The sequence below is a fragment of the Ochotona princeps genome, chromosome 25 (assembly GCF_030435755.1).
Source record: "Ochotona princeps isolate mOchPri1 chromosome 25, mOchPri1.hap1, whole genome shotgun sequence".
In the NCBI taxonomy this organism is placed as follows: domain Eukaryota; kingdom Metazoa; phylum Chordata; class Mammalia; order Lagomorpha; family Ochotonidae; genus Ochotona; species Ochotona princeps.
Window position 1 is genome coordinate 33,448,847 of NC_080856.1, and position 18,246 is coordinate 33,467,092.

The 18,246-nt window shown below is 48.7% G+C and overlaps 2 protein-coding genes and 1 pseudogene across 2 annotated transcripts in view; 2 read left to right on the forward strand and 1 right to left on the reverse strand.

Annotated features, from left to right (window-relative positions):
• The window catches only part of LOC131483359 (zinc finger protein 585B-like), a 759,159-nt gene that overhangs the window by 477,148 nt on the left and 263,765 nt on the right, over nt 1–18,246 (reverse strand). The gene's annotated exons all lie outside the window — the stretch shown is intronic.
• LOC118760750 (zinc finger protein 585A-like) overlaps nt 1–18,246 on the forward strand; it is a 215,250-nt gene that overhangs the window by 89,949 nt on the left and 107,055 nt on the right.
• On the forward strand, nt 13,519–14,340 carry LOC131477978 (transcription factor SOX-2-like; annotated as a pseudogene).

Consider the following 18,246-nt stretch of genomic DNA (forward strand, 5'->3'; position numbering starts at 1 on the left):
TGTGGCTGTCCAACGCACCTGTTTCCTAAGGCTATATAACTCACTCTTTCCACAAAAATCTATCTAACTTTCACACTGATGTCACTCTCTGAAAGACAAAGAGCTGACCCATGCTGGTTGGTCTGCTTCCCTGCCTCCTTCATAAACTTTGCTGTTTAGCAAACAGGCTGGAACCACAGGGTCGCGGGCAGAAGGGGCCCAACCCTGGGCTGCACTTCTTGAAAAGGGGCTCAGGCTGCAGACATCCACCTTTCCCTGGTTTCTCTGCCCACAATCCATTACTGCTAGGCCTCACCTCTCCTGGAACTCTGCAAAGTACAAATTAGAAGTACAAGGCATGCTGGAATTAGCATCTTCACTGTCCCACCCACACTGTAAACATAGGGTAAGGAATACAGACATGCAGGGGACATGCACAGGGGCTTTCTGTCCTCAAAGACTGTCTGCAGGAATCGAGAGAACAAACAGGTACTGGGGAGACGAAGAGTCAGAGTGCCAGAGCGATGGCAGCATGAGACCAAGAGAGCAAGCCCTCCCTATCAGGGGCCATTGTGGGGGCTTGGGAAGTGCATGGTTACACAACAATGCAATACCTCCCCCACTCAGGTTCCAGGTGATGATAGGAGAGTGTCAAAGTGGGCAGAAGGGTGGGCCTATGTGCTGGGGATGGGGTGTGGTTTCCAAACTGGTGACCATGAACGAGCTACCTACTCCACAACATTGGGAGAAGGAAGCCACATGTCTCACCTCTATTTTCTATGCAAGTTAGCAGACATTACTGCCAATTGAGAATAAGTTTCTTTCTCTCTGCCCTTGGAGTGACTCATGTCAACCCCTCCCTGAGATGATGCTGAATGGACACAATTTCCACCAATAACTCAGGTTTTTCCTCCCTTGGCGCCCCTCCTGTTGCTAGGGCAGGCCACCTTCCTTCTGCTTCTTAAATAAACCCTGCTTTGCAAACTGGAGCTGTCTACATGAACATTTTTCACGAGACAGGAATAGGTTGTTGCAGTGTTTCGTGTTGATTTCCCTACCACACTAGTCTACTTTGCCCTGCAGCAGCGGGAAGGCTATGGGGGTGGGCAGGCTAGAAATGAGTGTGGTGGGGCCAAAACCTTCTGGCCCTGGAGGAGCTTTCAGGCAGGCAAGGGGTGTGGGAAATGACATTGGAGGGTCAGGTAAGACAGCAGAGTGGGTGTGTTGTTTGACTTGGGACTCAAGGTGTGCAGGCTTGGATGCTGGGGTTTCCGGCAAAAGGGGCTCAGCCCTGGGGTGGCTGGCAAGCACACTGCCTACTGGGTGAGTGGGATCACTGGCTGTGCCTGACTGGCTCTCGAGCTGCAGACAGTGGATGGTGTGGCAGTGCTCCTGGGCTAGAGGAGTGCTGGTGCTAGCTATCTGAGCCTGGCCGTGCATGGGCAAGTGGGGCAACTGAATGCATATGTTGGAAGAAGGCCCTTCTTTCTGCTCTCCTCCCATGCAATTCCATGAAATGGAGGACTACAGTGCCATAGGAGCAGGGACACCTGCCAGGATGACTTAGCTATGAAGCAGATGGCAGGCAGAGAGGCGGCTCACAGTGCACCCACTTCTCCAGCTTGTCCCTGGAATAGCAGCCAGTGGGCTCCTTGGACTCTGGGCTTACTGCCATGACCCATTGGCTCTGGAATGCAGTGTGTGTACTAGGGCAGAAGGGGATACTGACCAAGCAGGGAGTGCGGCTGTGCAGCCTGTGAGCTAGGGCTGAGGGGTGCATTGGCCTAGTCGGCTTGGGCGACATGTTCCTGGAGCAGACGGAGTGTATGCTCAGGACTGTGAAGTGCTGTCTGAACAGGACTGGCCCTAGATCAGCAGAAGAGGGCAATGGTAAGGTTGGGTTAGAGGTGTGTGGAGCACCAGTTGATCCCACGTGACCCTGCAGTGGCTTGCAGGCAAGCTGGGAATGGGGAGCGGTGTTAAGGGGAGCAGGGTTGTAAGCAGAGTGGACATATGTCAGGCTGGAGGCACAGGGGATGCCAGCTAAATGTGCAACAGTGGCCTATGAGCTACTTGGCAGGGCAAGCCAACCTTGCCCTGGAGTGGAGGGTGGGCAAGCAGCCTGTTGGGGGTGCCAAGTGACTGGCAGAGTCCACCTGGTTCTACTGCAGAATGTGGAACAGCTGGGCAGGTGTGCTGAGGTCTTGGGCATAGTGGGCCTGGCCCTGGAGCACTTCGAGGCCTAGAGGTATAGGGGTCATCAGACTGGCCCTTTTGGCTCTGGAGCAGGTAGCAAGTGGGCAAAGGGAGCGGGGGCACCATCCAAGCTGGTCATGCCCTGGAGTGGCCATCCTGGGGCATGTTAGAGGTGCAAGATAGGAGGCAAGCACTGGCTGATTCTACCTGCTCTTGAGATACCTGTGGCAAGGAGGGTCAGGTGGGCTAGAGGTAAGGTGTTACTCGCCAAGCAAGCTTGTCCTGCAGCAGGGAACAAGGCAGGAGTGCTAGGGGAAGTGTAGGTGCTGGGTGGGGGTGGTCTGGCATTGGAATGCATGCGGAGTGTGGTACATGAAGGCTGGGGTCCATATACTCTGGCCCGGGCAGCCTGGCTTCACCCTGGACAAGAGGTCATTGTGTTGGGTGGGGTGCAGGGGAGGCAGAGATCAGCCCAGGCTACCAAGCATGGCAGTGGCTGGTGGGCAACAGGCTGTCTGAAGAAATAGGTGGCCGAATTGGCCTGGCCATAAAGCTGTGGACCGGGTGGGTGTGCTACAGCCTCACTGGGGATGTAGGCAGGGGATGGGAGCAGTCTAACAGCCTGGGCCTGGATCCAGCTCCAGTAGGTTGGCAGGGTGTGCTTGCCGAGGGGCGGGTTGCTGTGTCAAAGACAGCCTAGCCCTAGAGAGCCTGCAGAGTGACAGGGTGGGCTGAGAAGCAGCACAGGGGACACCGATAGAGCTCTCTTGGAGCAGGCAAGGGAGGCTGTGTGCAAGTAAGGTGCTGGCTGAGATCATCTGGCCCTGGGGCAGTGGGCTTATGGGAGGGGGCATAGTAGAGACTCACTGTGGGCCAGCATAGCCTAGCTGAACCTGGATTGGCAGGCATGTGGTTTAGGGATGTTGGTGATGTTGGCAGGACCTCATGAGCCTGGAATGGCAGGCGGGGCGGGCTGGCTACAGATGCACCTTGCAGTGGCTCAGCCATGAAGTGAGCAAACTAGAAATCAAAGCACCAGGACAGGACAGAGAATGAGCTCTGGGAAGCAGCCTGCTTACACTTCCCAGGGAGACCCCACTTACCTGATCTTCCACGGTCCCAGGCTTGGGGGATCACTCTCACTAGGGACACAGTGCCCAAGGGGGGTTCACTGCAGTGATGGAGGGAATCCTAAGCAGCCAGAAATGTAATAGTGAGGATCTGGGAACGCTTCACAGCCTGCAGTGTCTCCTCCAGCATCTTAGCTCTCCGATGCAACCAGACATTCAAGATCACGTAAACGCTGTGGCCTCTGTGATTTTCTTTTAACATCAGATGTGTTATATTTGCCTAATACCAATTTACTGCCAACAACTAATCACAACACAATTCCATTATTTCATCATCTGCAGTTAGTAGAGGCTTCAGGGTTAAGCTTGACCTCGACACACAGGTGCAGGTTAATGTTAGTGGACAGCAGTGTTAGCTCTTTCAGGTCTTTTGCTCCTTTAAGAAGCTATTTAGGGGGTCTATGTCAGTATCTCTGCAGTTAAAATCCTCCTCTTGCATGGGTCAGGATCCCAAGTAGGTGCCGGTTTTAACCCCAACAACACTGTTTCCCATTCAACTCCCTGCTTGTGGCCTGGGAAAGCAGTGGACAGCTAAAACCCTTCGGACTCTGCACCCATGCCGGAGGCCCAGAAGAGGTTCTGGGTTCCTGGTATTGGATTGGCACAGCTCAGGCCTTTGCAGTCACTTGGGGACTGAATCAATGAACAGAAGATCTTCCTCTCTGTCTTGCTTCCTCTCTGTGTATCTGCTTCCCAAGCAGAAATAAAATGGAATTTTAGAAAAGACTCTTATCCCAGACATTGAGCACAAATGATACTAGCTTTTTTTAAACCAGTCAAATACACTCACAATTTTTTACCCTTTCTACCACCAGAATTGGAAAATTGCAAATATTTGTAGGAATTGCATTACAACAGTCACAAATACACTCACAATTTGATAAGTGCTCTAGGCCACCAACACTTCACCTTCACAAAGATTCTTTCTTTGTAAAATTATCCTCTGATTAAACCAACTTGTGGCTGCAAAATGAAACTGCTGTGTATCCCAAGCTCACTATCCTAGGATTTACCTGGGCCTTTGCCAAGGTTTTACTCCCTAGGTAGCCAAGGCTAAGAGAACCCAGGGTGCATCAATCATTTCTCTAGATGACATTAATATGTCACCAAGGAATGGAGCTTGGGATGGGTAAAGAGAATATTAATGCTCCAAGGGGTTAGTTATATGCAACAGATGGAACACGATAGATACCCTCCAGTTTTAGGGCATCAACTGCCACTCTGAATGGTAACCCCCAATCTACTGCTCTCTTTCAGGGGGACTGAGTGAGCCAGAGGATAAGATACGCATGTTTGTTTGTTACAAGGTGTTTTGAAACTGAGGAAAACAAAAAGAATATATTGAGGAACCTGTTAAAGTTTGAATGGAGGGTCAAACGTGAGGAGTTCCTAACAGCTAATGTAGATTTTTCTTACTTACCTGCAGGTTTTTTCATCTAATCTTTCATTTCCCACATTCGTACAACAGCCACAAGACCAAAAATAAGTCAGGTTTTTCACACTGCTACCCAAGCCACTGTCTGCTGCCTCCCAGCCTGGGCAGTAGCTACACCCTGCATTTGCACAGAACTGAAACCCAGGCATTCTGATGGAGACACAGGAGTCCCAATGTCATCTTAACCACTGTCACACACACCCACACAGGGCAGTGAGGCCTTCCTGTGCTGTGTCAGGTGGGCAGTCACTGCTTTTCTCCCATGCCTACTGTTCACAACAAACAGTTCCTCTAAAGACCTAATGCTTATTTTGTGAGATAGGGAAATAAAAAGACAAATCATTGAATTGTATCTTGAAGAAAATAGTGACTCCTGTTGTGATTTTTCAGGACACAGAGCAGCACTTGGCATTGAGACAAGAGTTCTGGACATTCACAGATTTAGTCACAGCCTTAATGCTCTCTGCTGAACCTGACTTATTCCCTCTACAACTCATGGGCACATTTAATCCCAATTGTGAGAACTTAAGGGAATTGGTGACAACATACCAGAAGCCATCAGGATAAATCAGTAGTGCTGCCTTAACGGTTTCTTCCTCAAGTCCCTCCAGAGAAGCCCCTTTGCGTGAGTACCCCTGCACTCCCTTGGCTTGTCTACAAGGTCGTTGTGCCACCCCAGGCCTCTGCCAAGCACAGCACCAGCACCACATGCTGCCCTTCAACTTTGCAGCAAAACTCGCAGGAAAACAAGGCTGTTTGTTCTAACTGCTGGAGTCTGTGCTGCTCTGGTGTCAGCAACAAGAAAACTGCCCCAGACCCTTAGGAGGAGCTTCACTGAGGACTGAGCTGGGGGCTGGAGACGCTGTTGCCCAAATCAAGAAAATCAGGCCAATTAAAAAAGAAGTCACAATGAGGTAGAAAATTAAAATAAAATAAAATAAAATAGAAAATAAAAAATGGAAATCATGCCCAACATGAAGGTCGAACTGTCCCCGGGCACTCAAACCCTCCTCACTGCACAATGGGTTCAACTGGGAGGCCTAGTGTTCAAGGTCAGTGCTGCAGAGTGAGGAGCCCAAGGGCCCCCTCCTGGTCCCCAACCGCCCACCCCGGGGCCTCAGGAGATGCTCTCACACACTCACCCTTCCCGGTTCTGACGAGTCGGGGGTCCTGCAGAGGCTCCTGCGGGGAAGGAGCTCACAGGGCAGCACTGGCTCAGCCACCTGCGCCTCTCCACCAGCACAACCAGCAACGTGGCTAAGGCGGCGCCCAACAACAACCTCCCTCCTGCTGCCACAGGGCTACCTGGGCGCGCGCCAGATTGGACCCTTCCCAGGACTAGGCATGACCTCACAATGCGAGGCAATCAGAATCACAAAGTGCAGGCAGGTAGGATTCTGGACGGAGGGGGAGTGAGGGGCGGGGCTTCACCTCAGGCTGGAAGGGGCCTCCTCTCTTGCAGCTTGAGCCTTCCAACAGCAGGGGCCGCTGTCGCCTCTCACATCAGTCCACCTCCTGGCCTCTCCTTCCCTCTCTGCTTCAGGATCCTGTTCAAGTCTGAAAACACACAGAAATGTCAATGCTTTCTGAAACTTGTCTTTTTTGTATTGCCAAGGTTTTTTTCCATTAGTTCATTTCACTTTTTAAAATACAGATTACACATTCACAATAATGTGTAAGACACAAACTGAGAAGAGGGCTTGTCCAGATTCAATCTAGCAAAAGAAAACTTGCAGTGATAGATGTAATTCATATTGTATCTATATTTCCTATTTTATGCATATGTATGTGTTTCTGTTACTCGGTTTCCAGAATTTGTGACTTTTGGTTTCTGTGTTGAAACTTCTTTCTATGGGATATTTAATTTTTTTTATTTTGTAGAAATGTCAGAAATAGAGAGAGGAGGAGAGACGGCGAAGAAGGTCTTACATCCACTAATTCACTCCCCAAGCAGCTGCAACGGCCGGTGCTGCACCAGACTGAAGCCAGGAGCCCAGAGCCTCTTCCAGTTCTCCCACAGAGCTGTAGGGTTTCAAGATTTTGGGCTGCCCTAAACTGTGCTCCGAAGCCACGACCTGGGAGCTGGATGGAAAATAGTGCTGCTAGGATTAGAATTGGTGCCCAAATGCAATCCCATCACGTATAAGGCAAGCACTTAGGCCTCTAGGCTACTGCGCTGGAACCGTTTTAAAATAACTTCTAAGTATTACAGAACATCTCATAATTTTTTATAATTTATTCATTAAATTATAAATTATTAAATTTATTCATTAATTACATTGTATTACGTGACAGAGTTGAAAATCTCATAATCTTGTGAACGATTACAAGTTTTATCAAGGATGATGTTTATATCCCAGAAATGAATTATTTGCAAGGCATTTCTTTCTTACTGACTTTTAATATTCTTTATTTTGATGTTAATTTATTTATTTATTGGAAGACAGATATACATAGAGAAAGAGAGACAGAGAGATAAATCTTGATTCTGCTGGTTCCCTTCACAAGTGGACACAACAGCCAGAATTGAGTTCATCTGAAGTCAGGAGTCCCATTCAGGCATTGTATGCGTGTGCAGGGTCTGAAGGCTTGGTACCATCCTCGACTGCTTTCCCAGGCCACAGGCAGGGAGCTGGATGGGAAGCGGAGCAGCTACATATGAATGGTGCACGCATGGGATCCCAGCACTTGCAAGCTAACACTTTAGCCACTGAGCCATTGTGCCAGACCCCTAATTTTTGCTAATTTTGTTAATAGATTGCCACAATAGCTAGTTTTCAGTATATAAAAACACTCATATGAGGCTATAAATATATCCTCACCTATTGTGAGTACCTTTGGAAATTTTACGAGTGTTGGAAACCTAGAAGAAGTTCCTGGCTCCTGGGTTAGGATCAGCTCATCTCTGGCCGTTGCAGCCACTTGAATGTTCCTTGTGCCTACAACATAAGCCAGCTGCCTGTAAAGCAATATTATTTGCTCTGATCAATAATCAATATTTCCCTCCTCCCTCTCCCCTCTCTCTAAATCACACTGTGCTCCACCTACTTCCCACATCTCACTCCTTCCTTCACCCTCCTCTGTCTGAAGTTCCCTAGCTAGCTTTCCTCACTGAGAATCTGAGCGGCCACAACCACTTCTCCCCCTCCTCCTCCCTCTTCCTCTGCTTGAAACTGCAGTTTTTCCAAGATTTAAGCATTTTCTTTTCTCTTTTGTATGCTTCAGCCACACGCAACCCTAATCCAGAGGGATGGGGTAAAGGACAAGCTAAGTAACATCTACTTACAAACAAAACAAAACAAAATGTTACTTGCTAAACTTGTTCACTAACTTGCTAGAACAGAGCCCTCCAAAAGTAATAAAAAAAAAAAAAAGAAAGAAACAAACAAACAAACAAAAAAATAAAAACAAAATTTCTACACCTTAAATTTTGATTTAGGCCCAGCGTGGAGGCCTAGCAGCTAAAGTCCTCAACTTGAAAGCACTGGGATCCTATATGGACACCAGTTCTAATCTTGGCAGTCGTGCTTCCTATACTGCTCCCTTCTTGTGGCCTGGGAAAGCAGTGGAGGATGATCAACCAAAGCCTTGGGACCCTGCATGTGCCTGGGAGACCTGGAGGAAGTTCCTGGATCCTGGCTTTGGTTTGGCACAGCCCTAGCCATTGTGGTCAGTTGGCGAGTGAACCATCAGATGGAAGATCTTCCTCTCTGTCTCTCCTCTTCTCTGTATAACTGACTTTGCTCTAAAAATAAAATAAATCTTTAAAAAATATTTTTATTTAAGTGAGATAAATATTTTCTTTTGCTAATTATTATTATTTCATTTTATAACATGGTTTCATAATCTCAGGGAGTCCCCCAATCCCTCCCCAAGCCCTCCCCCATATTGAATTCCTCTACATTGTTACAGTAGTACAGTTCATATCCAGTCATGATTCCGTCATTGCAGGCAATGTCCATGCAGAGAGTCCAGCATCCCATTGTCCAGATATATTCAACAGTTTCATTGGGTGACGCTCCTTGGTCCAAAACAGAGCTGGCAGAGTATCATCCCCTCCAATGAAAAGCCATTACACAACTTCAATAACAGGAAGAAACATGGAAATTCACAACATCATGAATTTAGTTATCATGGTATTGAGTGACCAATTTGTTAGAAATTGCAAATTCTTAGCCACATTCTGTAACTACTCCATTGACATCTCAATTTTAGTATATACACAATCAGTTACTATAAGCCTTAAAATGGTTATATGGTATGACTCAGCTGTCTGCTGTCTATTTTCATTTTTATAGTTGTCAGCAATGCCCGCATCCCTGTGTACCCCGAGTCGAACGGAGGGACTAGGGTTACAAAGAAGACAACACACACTGGGTCACTCCTGCAAAGAGAATGCCACCTTTATTGAACTCTAGCCTGCCTTTTATACTCTCTGGTTCCTCTCAGTATTTTTCCAATGCTCAAGAAGCTCCTAAGACCCCCCGGGGCATCTTGATAAAGGGGAAGCAGGAACTTGTGGTTAAACCAGGAACTAAATGTATCAGGCCAAGATTGTGCATCCTGTTATCCCTTGAAAAACAAGCTAAGCTGTGGAGTTAACCCTTGGGAGACCGGGCCCTACATATAGTTAACAGCTTACAGTATTTAAGTGTGATTTTTACTGAACTTTGCAATTGTTAGGATAGTCCAAACAGGCTTATAACTCTCATAAGTCATATGTTAACTATTGAGCAGCAGAGAAATTTTAGGAAGAGTGTGCAGAGAAAGCTTCAATGCCTTAGTGAGGAGTAACTGATCTTTATGTTCTACCTAATAAGGCACATGGAAGTCCAAGCTGACTTTTTCCTAACTATTCTAAGCTTTTCTTATTGGTCTCTCTTTGTCTACCTGATCTAATTTTTTTTTTTTTTGGATGGGAGGATTGTGGAGCAACTCTGAGGGTCATTGCAAGAGAGGGTGGGGAGCCAAAGTTGGAACTAAGTAAGGACCAGAGAAAGCTCCTCTCCTGAGTCCCGATGGAAGTTTACTGTTCTTCTGTTTCTGAGGACTGCTCAGGGCTCCTGGCTGTTGTTCCAAAGACTTTAGATCCTGTGAGGAAGGACCTGGGCTTCTTCCATCCAGTGTGAGAAATCTGATAGGGAATAGTTGGCCTCAGAGTTCTTGGCCAATGAGGGCACCCCAACTCCCTGTGATCTCCTTGGCAATTGGGATATAGTCCTTGGTGTCAATACTGATACTTGTTGGTGATGTACCAGGAGTCTCTGGGTTAGGACACAAGCCTCCTCCTGTCTTCCTGTTCCACTCTGGGGTCCCCTCCTGCTCTGTGCATATGACTTCCTGTTAAGAGGCTGTCAGGTTCACTCTTGGACCCCATTGTATGTCTTTATACATTCTGCTAATGTCAAATGCAGACTCGAGTCTTGAGTCTGTAAATTACCTGTTACAATCTTGATAGATTATATTTAACTTCTTCCTCACACATTCTAAGAAGGTGCAAGATTTCTCTGCTCTCCTGAGATATTGTGGATTATCATAATGTATTAAAAGCATATCAAGCATTTCAGTTCTTTTATATATATAGAGAGAGAGAGAGAAAATTTTGAATATTTGAATTATGTGTTACAGTTTTATATACACTGGGATTTTCCCCCAAAGTCCCACCCCCAACAAATTTTCCCCATTTTACTACAGTGGCATAATCATTCATGAGGAATTTTAATTCCATCAGTCTCTTACTTAAGTGTACCTGAACATTGCTGGAACAGACAAATGCAGAGAGTAACACATTCCATTGTCTACACTTGTCCAACCGTTTCATTGGGAATCCATCTTTCATGTAGATGCAGGGATAGATGTTGCATTATATCCCCACATCTGGATATGGTAGACACCAATACCTCATCACTATACATTTCCATAATAGAGAAACCAAGAAAGAAGGTCAACAACTGGTATGAGCTAAATCAACAGCCTCAACAACAACAACAAAATACACTTCCATGAAAAAGTGTTACCAGAAATTCCAGGTGGGTTCTTTCTTCAGCTTAGTATGGAAATAAAAAGCCGGGCATCTGTTGCAAACAGAAAAGTTCATTTGCGAAGGGACCAGGTGAGCAGGGAATGAGGGAAAGGGAAAGCACCTCCGAAAAGCCGGGAGGTGGCATGCCTCTCAAAGGGGAGGGAGAGAAAGACACCAAAGGTTTGAGGAAGGGTCTTGGGATTTTATGCCTTCCTTGACCCCTCCTTGTTGGGTGGGGAAACTACAGGTAAGATGTTCCCCCTTGTTGGTCTCTTAATTAATTATAAAATGGGTGGGTAATGCTGGTGCCACCCACCTGAAGGTGTGGCCAAGAGCTCAGCAGGCCTGGATGAACTCAAAAGCACGCCACTGGGTAACCAACGCATGGGTGACAAGAAGGAGATACAAAAGTCTCTTGAGAAAAATGATGCCACCATATAGTCCATGAGCCAGCAATGAATTTGACAAGAGAAAAGAGAGTATTATTGCCAGGATCCCATGTGAGCACCAGGTCTAATCCCGGCAGGTCCACTTCCCGTTCAGCTCCCTGCTTGTGGCCTGGGAAAGCAGTCGAGGACAGCCCAAAACCTTGGGACCCTGCACCCGTGGGGTAGACCTGGAGGAAGTTCCTGGCTCCTGGCTCCAGATTGGCACAGCACCAGACATTGTGCTCACTTGGGGAGTGAATCATCTGATGGAAGATCTTCCTCTCTGTCTTTCTCTCCTCCTCCCTTTATCTTTCCAATAAATATAAATAAATCTTAAAAAAAAGAGAGAGTATTTGGAATAAATAAAACTGAAATAAAAAACTTCAAAACACATGGGATGCAGCCAAAACAAACAAAACAAACAAAACAAACACAGTATTGATTGGATTATTGAAGTTACATATTCCACACTGGTTTCCTTATATAAGAGAGAACATATGGTATTTGTTCTTTTGTGACTGACTCATTTCACTGAGCATAATGGCTTCTAGTTGGGACCAGCTAGTTGTAAATAGTATAATTTCATTGTTCTTAATAGCTGAATAATATTCCATGGAGTAGATGTACCACAGTGTCTTTAACCACTCTTCTTTGGACGCACATCTAGATTATTTCCATGTCTTTGCTATTGTAGCTTGTGCTACTGTAAATAGGATTACAGGTCCCCTTCTCATATGCAGATTTCATTTCCATTGGGTATATTCCTAGCAGCAGGATAGCTGGGTCATATGGCAGATTTATTTGGAATTCTATTCGCAATGATTGTATTAGCTACACTCCCACCTGCAGTGAAGGAGGGTGCCTTTCTCCCCACATTTAAAGTATCTGGCAGGATTGGCCAGTCCCAGCCTATCTTCACCTCCTGAGCTCCCCATGTGAACCCAAGCTCCCATTTGGCTGCTGCAAGGGCTGATCTGTGGCTCTCTTTGGATCTCTGGTTGTCCTTTGAATCAGGTCACAGCTCACCAGTGGCTGCTGGGTTTTCTGTTCCCTAAACACCTCTAAGCCATCGTCACCTCTTCCCTATATCCAGGGGTTTTCCAAGTACCTCCCTGCTGACTTCCTGGCCCCTACTTTTTCTGTAATCTGCTCTCTGTTCTTTACCCTATCTAACAATTTTCCATCATCTCAAACATGTCTACACCCTTTGCTGACCAGTGAGATTTTCTAAATGTAAACTTAAAAATTCCTAGCCTCGGGCCCGGCGCTGTGGCCTAGCAGCTAAAGTCCTCGCCTTGAATGCACCGGGGTCCCATGTGGGCTCCGGTTCTAATCCTGGCAGCTCCACTTCCCATCCAGCTCCCTGCTTGTGGCCTGGAAAAGCAGGAAAGGACGGCCCAAAGCTTTGGGACCCCGCACCCGCGTGGGAGACCCAGAAGAGGTTCCTGGTTCCTGGAATCGGATTGGCTTGCACCGGCCCATTGCGGCTCACTTGGGGAGTGAAATAAAATCTTTAAAAAAAAAAATTCCTAGCCTCTTGTGCCCTAAGAACAATGTTTGTGCCTGATTAAATACAACTCTTCTTTAAAGATTTAGTTTATTATTATTGCAAAGTAAGGTATACAGAAAGGACAGACAGAGAGGAAGCTCTTCCATCCAATGATTCATTCCCCAAGTGACCACAAAGGCTGGATGGGAAGCAGGACTCCCCGGATTAGAACCAGTGCTTGGATGGTTGTCTATTAACTTGTTCAAAAATGTTATGAGGAGTTGTAAAGGCAGAGAAGAGAGTGTTTGCAAAAGGGGGAAAGTAGTTTGCTGCCTCTTTAAGGACTGAGGGAACAAGAAGCAGAGAGAGGGAAAGGCAGAAAGAAGTTTGAGTCCGGGGCTTAAGCCTTTCCAAAAATAAAAAATCACAACAACAATACTAATAATAATCGCAGCTGCGGCATTGGCCAGAGGTGGAGGGAAACACTGCTGTTCTGATCCCGATTCCAGTTCGCTTCTCTCTCTCTCTCTCATTCTCCATGTGCCACCTCTGTCTCCTTTCTTCCTCCCCTCCCCAAATTGCTCTCCTCCACCTGGTCTCCTCGAACCCCGGGATCCCCAATCACCCCCGCTCGCCTCCCCTCCACCTCCTCCTGTGCCCCCCCTCCATTTCCCCACCACGCAGAGGGTTTCCAGCCTCCACCGGGTGGGGCCCACGTGCACAGTGCTGGCATGTAGAACAGATGGAGACGGAGCTCAAGCAGCTGGACACACAGCCCACTTTGAGTCGTGACAGCAGCAGCAACACCATGGCGGCGGTGGACGGCGGCAACCAAAAGGCCCATGAACGTCTTCATGGTGTGGTCCCTTGGGCAGCATCACAAGATGACCCAGGAGCACCCCAAGATGCACAACTTTGATATCAGCAAGCGCCTGGGCCCCGAGTGGAAACTTAGTCAGAGATGGCGAAGTGGCCCTTCATTGCCGAGGGCAAGTGGCTGCGGGCGCTGCACAAGAAGGAACACAGAGATTATAATATGTGCCACGGCCAAAAACCAAGATGCTCGAGAAGAAGCATAATTACACGCAGCTGGTGGGCTGCTGGCTCCCAGCGGCAACATCATAGCCAGCAGGTTTGGGGTGGGCGCCGTCCTGGGCGTGGCCATGAACCAGCACATGGACAGCTATGCCCACGTGAATGGCTGGAGCAATGGCAGCTGCAGCATGATGCAGGACCAGCTGGGCTGTCCGCAGCACCTGGGCCTCAATGCGCTTGGCGCGGCTCAGATGCAGCCCTTGCACCGCTATGATGTGAGCACGCTGCGGTACAACTCCATGACCAGCTCGCAGACCTACATGAATGGCTCTCCCACCTACAGCATGTCCTACTCACAGCAGAGCACCCCTGGCATGGCACTTGGCTCCTTGGACTAGGTGGTCAAGTCCACGGCCAGCTCCAGCCCCTCCATGGTTACCTCTTCCTCCAACTCCAGGGCGCCCTGAAAGGCCGGGAACTTCCAGAAGAGGATCAGCACATACCTCCTTGGTGCGGAGATACCAGAACCCGCCGCCCCCAGCAGACTGCACATGTCACGGCTCTACCAGAGCACCCTGGTGCCCGGCACGATGATTAACGGCACACTGCCCCTCTCGCACATGTGAGGGGGCTGCGGGACAGCAGACTGGAGGACAACAGGTTGGAGGGGAGGTTGGGGGTGATCGTGGGGTGGAGAGTAGGGGGAAAGATATTTTCAGAGGAAAAGGAAACAGACAAACAAAAACCCGGGAAATGGGAGGGGTGCAAAAGTACAGTGAGAAGGAAGCATAATGAAAAAAACAAGCGCATGCAACACAAATCCTGACATGCTGACAAAGAACATTTCATTACTCATGGCAAATGACGGCTTCAGAGACCACCAATCCCTTCTACGCTCAACGCAAAACCTGTGCCCCTGACGAGAGAACTTTATAAAAGATGTAGAGATGCTGGACTTCTTTTTTGGGGGGACTATCTTTGTACAGAGAAAAAACTGGCTGGTGGGTAAAAGAAAATTGCACACATCTTTTTTTTTTTTAATTGAAAGTTGGATGTACAGAGAGGAGGAGAGACAGAGAGGAAGATCCTCCATCAGATGATTCACTCCCCAAGTGAGCACAATGGCTGGAGCTGAGCCAATATGAAGCCTGGAGACAGGAGCTCTTCCGGGTCTCCCACGAGGATGCAGGATCCCAAGGCTAGGCTGATGACCCCTGCACCCCTAGGCTTCCAGCTGCTCCAGGCCCAGGCCCACTCAGCCCAAGAAACCAACACATTTCCCCCACTGCTCCACTTGCTGCTGTAGAACCAGGTCGGCACTACCAGCCACCCTGCACCCCCAACAGGCTGCTCATAGACCAAGCTGCATGTGGGGCCTTGCCCTGCCAAGAAGCTCATAGACCACCACTGCAAGGACTGGCCAGTTCAGCTGGCATCCCCTGTGCCCCCAGCCTGCCAGATGTCCATCCTGCTGACAATCCTTCCCCCTCCTTGACCCTGTCCCACGTTCCCAGCTTGTTTGCAAGACACTCAAGGGTCAGGTGGGCACAACTGTTGCTCCACATGCCTCTAACCCAACCTCACCATTGCCCCCTGCCATTGATCAAAGGCCAGGCCTGTTAGACAGCATTCCTGGCCCTGAGCAAACACCCCATCTGCTCCAGGGCCACATCATTCCAGCTGCCTAGGCCAGTGCACCCCTCAGCCCTAGCTCGAAGGTCGCTCAGCCCCACATGTGCTTGGTTAGTATCCCCACGTACACCTAGTATGCACACCATGCATTTCAGAGCCAATGGGTCATGACAGTAAGCCCAGAGCCCAAGGAACCCACTGGCTGCTATTCCAGGAACAAGCTGGACAAGCCAGTGCACTGTGCGCCCCCTCTCTGCCTGCCATCTGCTTCATAGCCAAGTCATCCTGGCCGGTGTCCCTGCTCCTACAGCCTGTAGTCCTCCATTTCAGGGCAAGGCTGAATTGCATGGATGGGAGGGAGGTGGCAAAGGGCTTCTTTAACATAACACCTTCCATCACCATACTTGCCCATCCATGGCCAGGTTCGGTTAGACAGCCTGGGCTCTATCCTAGGAGCACTGCCACACTGCCCACTGTCTGGAGCTTGAGAGCGAGTTGGGCTTAGCCAATGATCCCACTCCCTTAGCAAGCAGTGTGCTTGCCAGCCACTCCAGGGCTGACCCCCTTTAGCTGGTGACCCTGCAGTCCCAGCCTGCACACCTTGTGTCCCCTGCCATGCAACATGCCCACTCTGCCTCCTTACCTGACCCTCCAGTGTCATCTCCGACACACCTAGCCTACCTGGAGGCTCCTCCAGGGCCAGAAGGGATCGGCCCCATCACACTCATTTCTAGCATGCCTGCCCCCATAGCCTTGCTGCTGCTGCTGCAGGGCAAAGTGGGCTAGTGTGGTAGGGAAAATCAACACGAAACATTGCAACAATCTATTTCTTTTCTCATGTAATAATGTTCATGTAGACAACTCTAGTTTGCAAAGCAGGGTTTAAGAAGCAGAAGGAAGGTGGCCTGCACTTCAGCAGGAGGGACTCCAAGGAAGGAAACACCCATGAAAAAGATGGAAATTGTGTCCATTCAGCACCATCTCAGGGAGGGGTTGACATGAGTCACCCCAAGGGCAGAGAGAAGGAAACTTTTTCACAATGGGCAGCAATGTCTGCTGCATCAACCAGAAATAAAAGGCTGAAATCTGTGTCTTCCTTCTCCAATGTTGTGGGCTAGGCAGGCAGTTCAGGGTCACCAGTTTGGAAGCCACACCCCATCCCACTACCTGGGTGTTTCTTCCTGCCCACCTGGCATGCTCACCTATCTGGAACATGAGAGGGGCTGGTATTGCATTGTTGTGTTTCCACTCCCCTCAGAAGCCCCCACAGTGGACTCTGATGGGTAGGACTCACTCTCTTGGTCACATGCTTCCATTGCTCTGGCACTCTGACTCTTGGTCTCCCCAGTACCTGGTTGGACTTAGGTCTCGGTGTAGCCCTTGAACATGGCCCGTATATGTGTGTATTCCTCACAATCTGTTTACTGCTTGAGTGGGACAGGAATGATGTTAATTCTAAGATGCTTTGTATTTCTAATTTGTGTACTTTCTGGAGTTCTGGGAGAGGTAAGGCCTAGCAGTAACAAAATGTGGACAGAGAAGCCAGGGAATGGTGGATGCCTGTAGTCCAAGCACTTCTCTCTTCTTCTTTTTTTTTTTTTTTTTCCCTTGAATTTATTTTGTTTTTATCACAAAGTCAGATAGACAGAGAGGAGGAGAGACAGAGAAATATCCTCTGTCTGATGATTCAAACCCAAGTGACCACAATGGCTGGTGCTGAACCAATCTGAAGCCAGGAGCCAGTAACTTTCTCCAGTCTCAAACACGGGATGCCGGGTCCCAAGGTTTTCTTAGGCTACAAGCAGGGAGTTGGATGGGAAGTGGGGATGCCGGGATTAGAACCGGTGTCCATATGGGATGCTGGCATGTTCAAGGCAAGGACTTTAGCTTCTAGGCCACCTGGCTGGGCTCCTATGCCTCTCTTCAACAAGTGCAGCCCAGGGCCGGGCCCCTTCTGTCCACAATCCTATGGCCGGGGCCTGTTTGCTAAACAGCAAAGTTTATGAAGAAATCAAGCAAACCGACCATCCAGCCTGGGTCAGCTCTCCCTTCCTTCAGAGAGTGACCTCAATGTGAGAGTTAGATGGGTTTTTATAAAGAGTGAGTTGGCTGACTCCGCCTTAGGAACCAGGTGAGTTGGACAGCCACAGGAGGCTGCCATGATTACAATGGGTGGGCAATGGGTGGGCTATAGCCCTGCAGGAGGCTGTCAGCTCTAGGCTGGCTCTGACGGGAACCCTAACACCCCTGTCCTCCATCTTGCTCCTCCGGAATAGGTTCACTCTCCCTGGGTCCACAGCACATCTAGCATTCCCACCTTGCTTATTGCAGCAAACACAGGTCTTCAGAGCTGGCAAAGCCTGTGCTTCTAGCCAGCCTGTCATGCCTCCCTCAGGCTTCTCCAGGCAATCTGCCTGCAGCTTGCTCTAGGGACAGACTGGCTTGGCCATAGTAACATGCCCCACAACACACCCACCACATCAACCAGCCTTGGCACTACCAGGTCAGATGAACCCAGGAGGCACTTTGCATGCCACAGCCTGCTTGTCAATCCCAACAAACATATCTGAGTCTCAAGATATAATTAATAAAAATAAAAGAAGAAGAAGAAGAAGTTATTTTAGAATTTTCTGGAAAGTTGCCAATAACGCTGGGTAGCTCCATGCCAGTGCAAGAAGGACCAACACAGAGCTTGCTGGACCACTTGGTGCTGTCCAGTTTGGATCTTTGTGATGTGCACATCTACAGCAGGGAAGAAATACAAGTAACTGTCTTCCCATCCATTCAAGCCCTTTGGGTTAATATAAACAAATGATAAAGAAGATAGTATTCATTTTCCCACTATTCAGAAGCTGTGTTGAAATTACGGTGCCCTGGGTCAAATTTACATCTTCAAACTG